Source organism: Rhineura floridana, chromosome 7 (assembly GCF_030035675.1).
Source record: "Rhineura floridana isolate rRhiFlo1 chromosome 7, rRhiFlo1.hap2, whole genome shotgun sequence".
Taxonomy (NCBI): Eukaryota; Metazoa; Chordata; class Lepidosauria; order Squamata; family Rhineuridae; genus Rhineura; species Rhineura floridana.
The window spans coordinates 143,398,227-143,407,081 of record NC_084486.1 but is presented as its reverse complement, the minus strand read 5'-3'; positions in this window follow the sequence as shown (position 1 = coordinate 143,407,081).

Genomic DNA, 8,855 nt, shown 5'->3' with positions numbered 1-8,855 from the left:
TGAGGCAGGTTCCTGGAGGGTGAGTCTATTCCAAATGGAACCTCCACCTTCAGGGGCAGTATACCTCTGAAAGCCAATTCCTGTGAGGCAAACCATGGCGTAGAGCTGTTACTTTCATGCCTTGCTTGTGTGCTTCATGGAGGCATCTGGCTGGCCGCTGTTGGAAAAGGGATGATAAACTAGAGCAGCCTTTCAGGTCTGCCCCAATGGGACTCTTCTGATGTTCTTGCAATCCCCCACAATGGAGGCATTGGCTCAGAGGTAGGGCACCTCAAGCCCGGGGGCCAAATGTGGCTCTCTAGCCCCCTCTATCTGGCCCTTGGGATTCCCTCAAGACCACATACCTTCCCAAACCCCATCCTTCATCAGCCCTGCTTTGCACTCTCCTTGGTTATTGTCTGGCTGGAATATGCCCTTGAACTCAGCTCATGATTCTTGCTTGCCTGGTTGGGGGACAGAGAGGGATGTCTTTTTATGATTGATTTCTTTATAATTGAATTTCTATCCCACCCTTATTTTTATTCTAATGATTGAAGTTCAACGAGGAGGTTGCCTATCTAATCTTCCTTCCAAAGGAAGCCCAGGCCAGAAAACAACAGTGATAAAATGCTAAAAAAGAAAATATATTTTTTACACAAATCTTAAAAACAAAACATCTTTAAAAACACGGGATATGTGAACACAAAGAAACTAGCCCACTGTGCTGTTTGTTGTTGTTATGTGCCTTCAAGTCGATTACGACTTATGGCGATCCTATGAATTAGCGACCTCCAAGAGCATCTGTCGTGAACCACCCTGTTCAGATCTTGTAAGTTCAGGTCTGTGGCTTCCTTTATGGAATCAATCCATCTCCTGTTTGGCCTTCCTCTTTTTCTACTCCCTTCTGTTTTCCCCAGCATTATTGTCCTTTCTAGTGAATCATGTGTTCTCATTATGTGTCCAAAGTATGATAACCTCAGTTTCATCATTTTAGCTTCTAGTGACAGTTCTGGTTTAATTTGTTCTAACACCCCATTATTTGTCTTTTTCACAGTCCATGGTATCCGCAAAGCTCTCCTCCAGCACCACATTTCAAATGAGTTGATTTTTCTCTTATCCGCTTTTTTCACTGTCCAGCTTTTACATCCATACATAGAGATCGGGAATACACAATGATGGCTTTGTTCATTTTTGCCTTTGGCCCCTGTGGTGACATCTCTGGGAAATTTAAGCAGGAGAATGGAGCCTCCACCAGAGGCAGGCTGCAGGTGGGAGGGGGTGGGTGAGCCAACTAGCCCAGAAAAGGGCCATCATAAAGGAAATACTAAAGCTACCTTATGATTGCAAAATAAACAACATTATACGAAGAAATCTGAAATATGTCTTCACTGGTGCGTCTGGGAAGACATTGCAACACCACCCACCATTGGCATGTGGCCACCGGAAGGTTGGCCATTGGATTGAAAAAGGTTCCTCAGCCCTGCAGTAGCTCAGGCAAGATCATTTGAAGGTTCACCCTAAGCTCAGGTATACTCCTGGGAGCAAAAAATCCTCCCAGCGGGCCTTCAGTATAAGGCAAGTCCTTACACAGGCTGCATTCAAACAATATGTTTAAAACACAGTCACACCCCATTGTCCCCCCAAAGGATCCCAAGAAATAAGGAAGGAAGGATCTATCCATTTAGGTTCTCTCAGTATTTCATTTTTCCAATCTTAAACTTATTTTTCTCCACATTTCTGCAGTGAGTTGCAAAATATTATATTTAAAATCCTCATGAAAACTCTTCAGCATTTTAGTGAACAGTTCTCCTAATGAACACATTTTTGTATGCAGTTTTAACTAATGTATACATTTTTGCAAACAATTGATCGTAACAATTTATTGTTATTTTCACTAACGTTCATTTTTATGCCCAGTTTCCCCTAATATATGTATTTTTATAAACATTGCTTGGTTGGAGAACCACACTGCAAAGTTTGGATACATGTGAATTTCGAAGGATGGCTATGTTTCGGTTCTCATAATGTTTCAGAAAGTGTGAATTTGATAGATTCAGCTTTAAACGCAAACTGAATAGAATTCCACTCTCCATCCCTGCTGGGAACTATAATTTACCCCTCACAGACATACAATTTCCAATATCCTTAACAAACTACAGTCCCCATGATTCTTTGGGGGGATGCTTTAAATGTGCTTTAAAGGTATTGTGTGTACACAGCCTAGGTTATAGCGAGGGCCTGAACACCTTACAACCCACCAAGTCAAACACAGCCTGCCAGCAATGTAATGTGGCCTGCCAAGTGCATGATAAATTACCTTGGCCATTCTTGGGCAGGCAGCAACAAGGTTTATAGAACCTCTAGAGGGCCACTATGCACGGCTGATGAGCCCTGTTTGGATCGATGAGTCACAAGTTGCACAGTCCTGCTGCGTCCTTATTTATATAGAACATCTCCAGTGAAGACATCTGACTTGGCAAGGCATAACTGCAGGGCAGAGAGGAGGAAAGTCTCCCTCTCCCTTGCCATTAACATCTCAGAGACGCTGTTAGTGAGTGCCTTCTCTGCCCAGATGGTGGATGTTCACCCTGTTCTGGATGGGGTTACACTCCCCTTGAAAGAACAGGTTCGTAGCTTGGGAGTTCTTTTCGACTCTTCCCTGTCTCTTGAGGCTCAGGTAGCCTCAGCGGCACGGAATGCTTTTTACCATCTTCGATTGGTAGCCCAGCTACGTCCCTATCTGGACAGTGACGACCTCGCCTCAGTCGTTCATGCTCTGGTAACTTCTAGATTGGACTACTGCAATGCGCTCTACGTTGGGCTGCCCTTGAAGACAGTTCGGAAACTACAGTTAGTCCAGAATGCAGCGGCCAGATTGTTGACGCGGACCAGAAGGTCCGCTCATATAACACCTGTTCTGGCCCGTCTGCACTGGCTTCCTATTTGTTTCTGGGCTAAATTCAAAGTGCTGGTTTTGACCTATAAAGCCTTACACGGCATGGGACCGCAATACCTGGTGGAGCGCCTCTCCCAATATGAAACTACCCGTACACTGCGCTCAACATCTAAGGCCCTCCTCCGAGTACCATCTCATCGAGAAGCTCGGAGGGTGGTGACTAGAAATAGGGCCTTTTCGGTGTTGGCCCCTGAACTGTGGAATGGTCACCATGATGAGGTGCGCCTGGCGCCGACGCTGCAATCTTTTCGGCGCCAGGTGAAAACCTTTTTATATTCCCAGGCATTTTAATGTGTACTATTAATATTTATTGATGTATTTTGTTGCTATTTTGATTATTTTTGTTTGATTCCATTGTATTATTGTATTTATATATTCTCTGATTGTTTTATTATTATGTACACCGCCCAGAGAGCCCTTGGGCTTAGGGCGGTATATAAATTAAATAAAATAAATAAATAAATAAATATTATTCATGAAATAATCCAGCCAGTTTTTGTTTTTTTTGTTTGAAACCCATTCACAGCATTTGACTCTGCAGCCTCCCTGAGCATGGAGTGTTTTCGCCAGCGAATGTTATGCTGTGGGAAGGCGCACAGTTACTTGTCCCTGTGGCATCTTGACCAGCTGGAAGGAATATTGAAAAGAGACTTCAGCTGCAATGAAATCCCCCCCTTCTCCACTTTTAGGCAAAAACAGTTTTCAAAAGCAGGTACCACACAAAGAAGGACTAATACTCCAAAATGGTTCTGGTTTGTTTGATTATTTGTTTGTTTGTTTGTTTGTTTGTTGTTTATTATTATTATTATTATTATTATTATTATTATTATTATTATTACCTGCCCTTCATCAGAAGGTCCCACGGCAAGTCACAACAATATAAAATAATTATTAAAAGGAGTTTAAAACAAATTATATTCACAACTAAAGAGGGTCTTAAAAATATATAGCTCAAGTGTCAAAAGCCAGGATGAAGAGGTGCATCTTTACCATACAGCGAAAGCTGTACAGTGAAGGTGCCAGACACAGTTCTCTACATTTCTACAGCAATTTGCATTTTTTTAAAAATCCTCATGAAAATCTTCAGCATTATTGTGTGACTTTTTCCTGATAAAAACATTTTTGTCTGCAGTTTTGACTAATGCACACTTTTTTGCAAGCAATTTCTCCTAATATAATGCATTTTTGTAAACAAAGTTTGATTGGCTGAACTGCATTACAAAATTCGGATAAGTGCAAATTTTGAAGGATGGCTCTGTTTCGGTTCTTCTTTTTCTACTTTAATTTTTGATTAATTTCTTAAGACATTACAAACTCATAAAAACTCAACAGAAAAGCAAAACCTTTTCAGAATTCATCATTACATTTTAATACATCAGTTCCTTAAATTTGGGTGTTGAGTTGGACCATCCATTGATATTGTACATTAAGTCTATTACATATTTGTTGATTTCTAATATCTTCAAAGTGATCTCGATAGGCTGGAGCACTGGGCTGAAAGCAACAGAGTGAAATTTAACAGGGATTGGTGCAAACATCTGCACCTAGGAAAAAGAAACCAAGTGCACAGTTATAAGTTATATTCGGCTCAGCTGTATTTGGCTCAGCAATACTACATGCAAGAAGGATCTTGGGCTTGTTGTTGATCACAAGCTGAGTATGAGCCAACAGTGCAGTGTGGCTGCAAAACAGCCAATGCTATTTTAGGCTGCATTAACAGAAGTATAGTTTTCAAATCGCTTGAAGTATTGGTTCCCCTGCATTCTGCACTGGTTGGGCCTCATCTTGAGTACTGAGGTCCAGTTCTGGACACCACACTTTAATAAGGATGCAGACAAACTGGACAGGTTCAGAGGAGGGCAATAAGGATGATCAGGGGACTAGTAACAAAGCCCTATGAGGAGAGACTGAAAGAACTGGGCATGTTTAGCCTGGAGAAGTCTGAGGGGAGATACGATAGCATTCTTCAGGTATTTGAAAGGTTGTCACAGAGAAGTGCCAGGATCTCTTCTCGATCATCCCAAAGTGCAGGACACGGAATAATAGGGTCAAATTACAGGAAGCCAGATTTTGGCTGAACATCAGGAAAAACATCCTAACAGTTAGAGCGGTACGACAATGGAACCAATGACCTAGGGAGGTGGTGGGCTCTCCAACAGTGAAGGCCTTCAGGAGGCAGCTGGACAGCCACCTGTTGGGTATGCTTTAAGCAGAGCTTGGAAGTAACTAGTTACAAGTAACGAATTACTTGTAATTTATTACTTTTTTGAGTAATGAGTGGGTAACTTCATTACATTTTGCTGGTAATAAATTGAGTAGTAACTTCATTACTTTTGAGGAGTAATGTTTCCAGCATTACTTTTGTGCATTACTTGGGGAGGACCAGGGGAAGTCTTCTGCTCCTCTGATTTGTGAATAAAAATCATGTGCTTCCTTCATGCTCTATGGGTGCTTAAGAGGCAACGAGGGAGGAGGTGGAGAGCGAGACGGGGTGGAGAAAACAATTGTTTAAAAATTGACAGGAGTGGAAGGAGAAAAGAGCTGGAGGCAATATATACACAAAAAATATGTGTGTTGGGGTATCATCATTGCTGGGGTGGGGTGGGGTGAGGGGATGTGAGATTCTGTTATGCCATTCTGTTAATCTTATGGATAAAAAAATTATTCTACTACCCTTTGTGTGTGTGTGCTTATTTTTAATGTTGTTTTAGACTACTTAGATGTGCAGCAGCTAAGGCCAGCACTGTGTAGGCATTTTTTTTTAAAAGTAACTAAAATGTAATTGTAGCAATTACTTTTGAGTAAAAGTAATCAGTTACTTTCAGAGCAATTGTAATCATAACTGTAATTACTACTTCTTTGGGGCCATGTAACTGTAACTGTAATTTATTACTTTTTAAAAGTAATCTTCCAAGCTCTGCCTTTAAGTCGGATTCCTGCACTGAGCAGGGGGTTGGACTTGATGGCCTTAGAGGCCCCTTCCAGCTCTACTATTCTATGATTCTCCTTCATCCCAAATCAACGGCAACCATGTGTGCCCTAACATCTCATTACTAGCTAGAGGACTGTTGGCTTCTGCAGCATTAAGATTTTAAACAATCCCCATGAAAATTGTGGAAGTCTTAACCATCACCAGTATATTTGTGTAACTGCTTTGGCTGTGGTCATGACTTGTTATTTACTGGTTTGGCCTTTCCAGGTAGATGCTAGATCTAAGTCAGGGTTGGGGAATCAGGGGAATGTTCAGATGCTTTTGGACTCCAACTCACATCAACCCCAGCAGATGAAAACTCCCTGTGCTCTTCTGGCTGAGGCTGGAGAGAGTTGTGGGTCAAACCATCTAAACAACACCAGGTTGGAGAAAGCTGATCTGAATGCTCAAGAAGATTGCTTTAATCACTGTGTGGGGCTAAATGTGCACTTTGGTTGAGAGCCAACGATACAGAGTCAACAATAACCAAAAAAAAAAAGGATGAGAACTTTCATCTGGCTGTTGCTAAAATCAGATGATGCGCCTAAGGCTAGAATACTTGCGTGCTCTCTGTAAACACTTTTAGGGCTGTAATTTTGGAATATGCTGGGCATAGGGTGGCTAGTAGAAGGCAGGGAGGAAAAAGCTCCTGCACCTTCAATAACTGGATTTCAATAGAAATGTAGCTTGGAGGACAAGTGGAAGTTCCCTCTACTACATAACTGTCCTGTCCTTAGGGATGGAAAGATCTGACCATTTTGGTTATCTCAGTTTCTTATTTTTCCAATCTTAAATTCAGTTGCTGCATTTCTGCAATTGCAATCTGCAATTTTTTTAAAAAAGGCCCTACAAAATTCTTCAGCATTTTAGTGTGAATTTCTCCTACTAAACACATTTGTGTATGCAGTTTTGACTAATGTACACATTTTTGCAAGCAATTTCTCATCACATAATGCATTATTGCACGTGATTTATACAAATATATTCATTTCAATGCAGATTTTCCCGACACATGCATTTTTGTAAGGTTCATTCAGCTGGCCAACTGCTTTGCAAAATTAGAATAAGTGCAGATTTTGAAGGATGGCTGTATTTCAGTCCTCATGTTGTTTTGTAAAATGCAGACTTGATAAATTTGGCTTGAAGTGCCAATTGAATCGAATGTCTCCCCAGTCCCCATCTGTCCCGTCCTTCCACTGGCCAGCCTAATTGGGGCTGATATTATGTGGCCAGCAAGGTGTCCTCTTGACCCTTGCCCTTCTTGGCTTATTAAAGCTTGCCGAGGGGGTGACTGAGTGGATCCAGGCTGTGGTCAACGTGTTGTTGCGAGAGGGAGTGGTTTCAGCTGCCTTGAAAGAGGCGGTGATCCGACTGCTCCTCAAAAAGCCCACCCAGGACCCATTGGTTTGTGACAATTAGGGACAGGTGAGAATTTCGATTCAGTTCGCATTTCAAGCAGAATGTATCAAATTCGCAATTTCCAAAACAATATGAGAACCGAAACACAGCCATTCTTCGAAATTCGCATTTATTAGCATTTCGGGATGCAGTTCGCCAACTAAACAACATTTACAAAAATGCATGTTTGAGGGGAAAGTGCATAAAAATGAATGCATGAGTGAAAATAACATGCAAAAAGACATGATGTGATGAGAAAAGGCTTGCAAAAATGTGTCCCTTTGTCAAAACTGCCTACAAAAATGTGTTTATTTGGAGATATTCGCACTAAAATGGTGGAGAATTTTCATCCGGATTTTTTTTTAAAAAAATCTCAGATTGCTGCAGAAATGTCGAGAACTGAATGTAACATTGGAAAAATGAGAAACTGAGAGAACCAAAACAGACAGATCTTTCCATCCCTAGTGACAACTACCACCCAGTCACAAATGCCCCCTTTGTAGGGAAGGCGATTGGGAGGGCTATGGCACAGCAATTGCAAGTACTCTTGGATAAAATAGATTGTCTTGACCCTTTCCAATCTAGGTTCAGGCCTGGTTATGGGACTGAGTCAGCCTTGGTTGCCCTGATGGATGACCTTTATCTGGAGAAGTATAGGGGAGTGCGACCCTCTTATTCTTACTCGATCTCTAGGTGGCTTTTAATACTATTGACCATGGTATCCTTCTGAACCAACTTGGTGAGATGGGTATCAGAGGCATTGCTTTACAGTGGTTTCGATCCTACCACCATGGTTGTTTTCAGAATGTCTTTCGGCCCCCTGGTAGTTGTGCTGTGGGGTGCCGCAGGGTACCATTTTGTCCCCCATGCTGATTAACATCTATATGAAGCCCTTGGGAGCGGTCATCAGGAAATTTGGGACAAGGTGTCAGCAGAATGCTGATGATACCCAACTCTATTTCTCTGTAACATCTGACTCAGGAGAGGCCGTGCAAGCCCTGGACTGCTGCCTGGACTCAGTGGTGGGCTGGATGAGGGCCAATAAACTGAGTCTGAATCCTACCAAGATGGAGATGCTGTGGGTTGGTGATTCTAGAGTTTGGATAATTGGTCAGTTGCCTGCTTTGGATGGGGTTGTACTCCTTCTGAAAGAGTAGGTTCATAGTCTGGGAGTGCTCCTGGATCCATCTTTGTCACTAGAGGCCCAGGTGACCTCCGTGGCTAGGAGTGCCTTTTACCATCTTCGGCTGGTAATACAGCTGCAGCCATTTCTGGACCAGGATAGCCTGGCCACTGTTGTTCATGCACTGGTAACCTCTAGGTTGGATTACTATAATGTGCTCTGTGTGGGGCTGCCCTTGAGGTTGATCCAGAAGCTGCAGCTGGTACAAAATGTGGCACAATTGCTTACTGGGGCAGGGTGTTGCCAACATGTCACCCCGCTGCTGAAATAATTGCACTGGCTGCCTATTAGCTACTGGGCTAGGTTCAAGGTTCTGATTTTGGTGTTCAAAGCCCTATACAGCTTGGGACCAGGATACCTGAAAGACC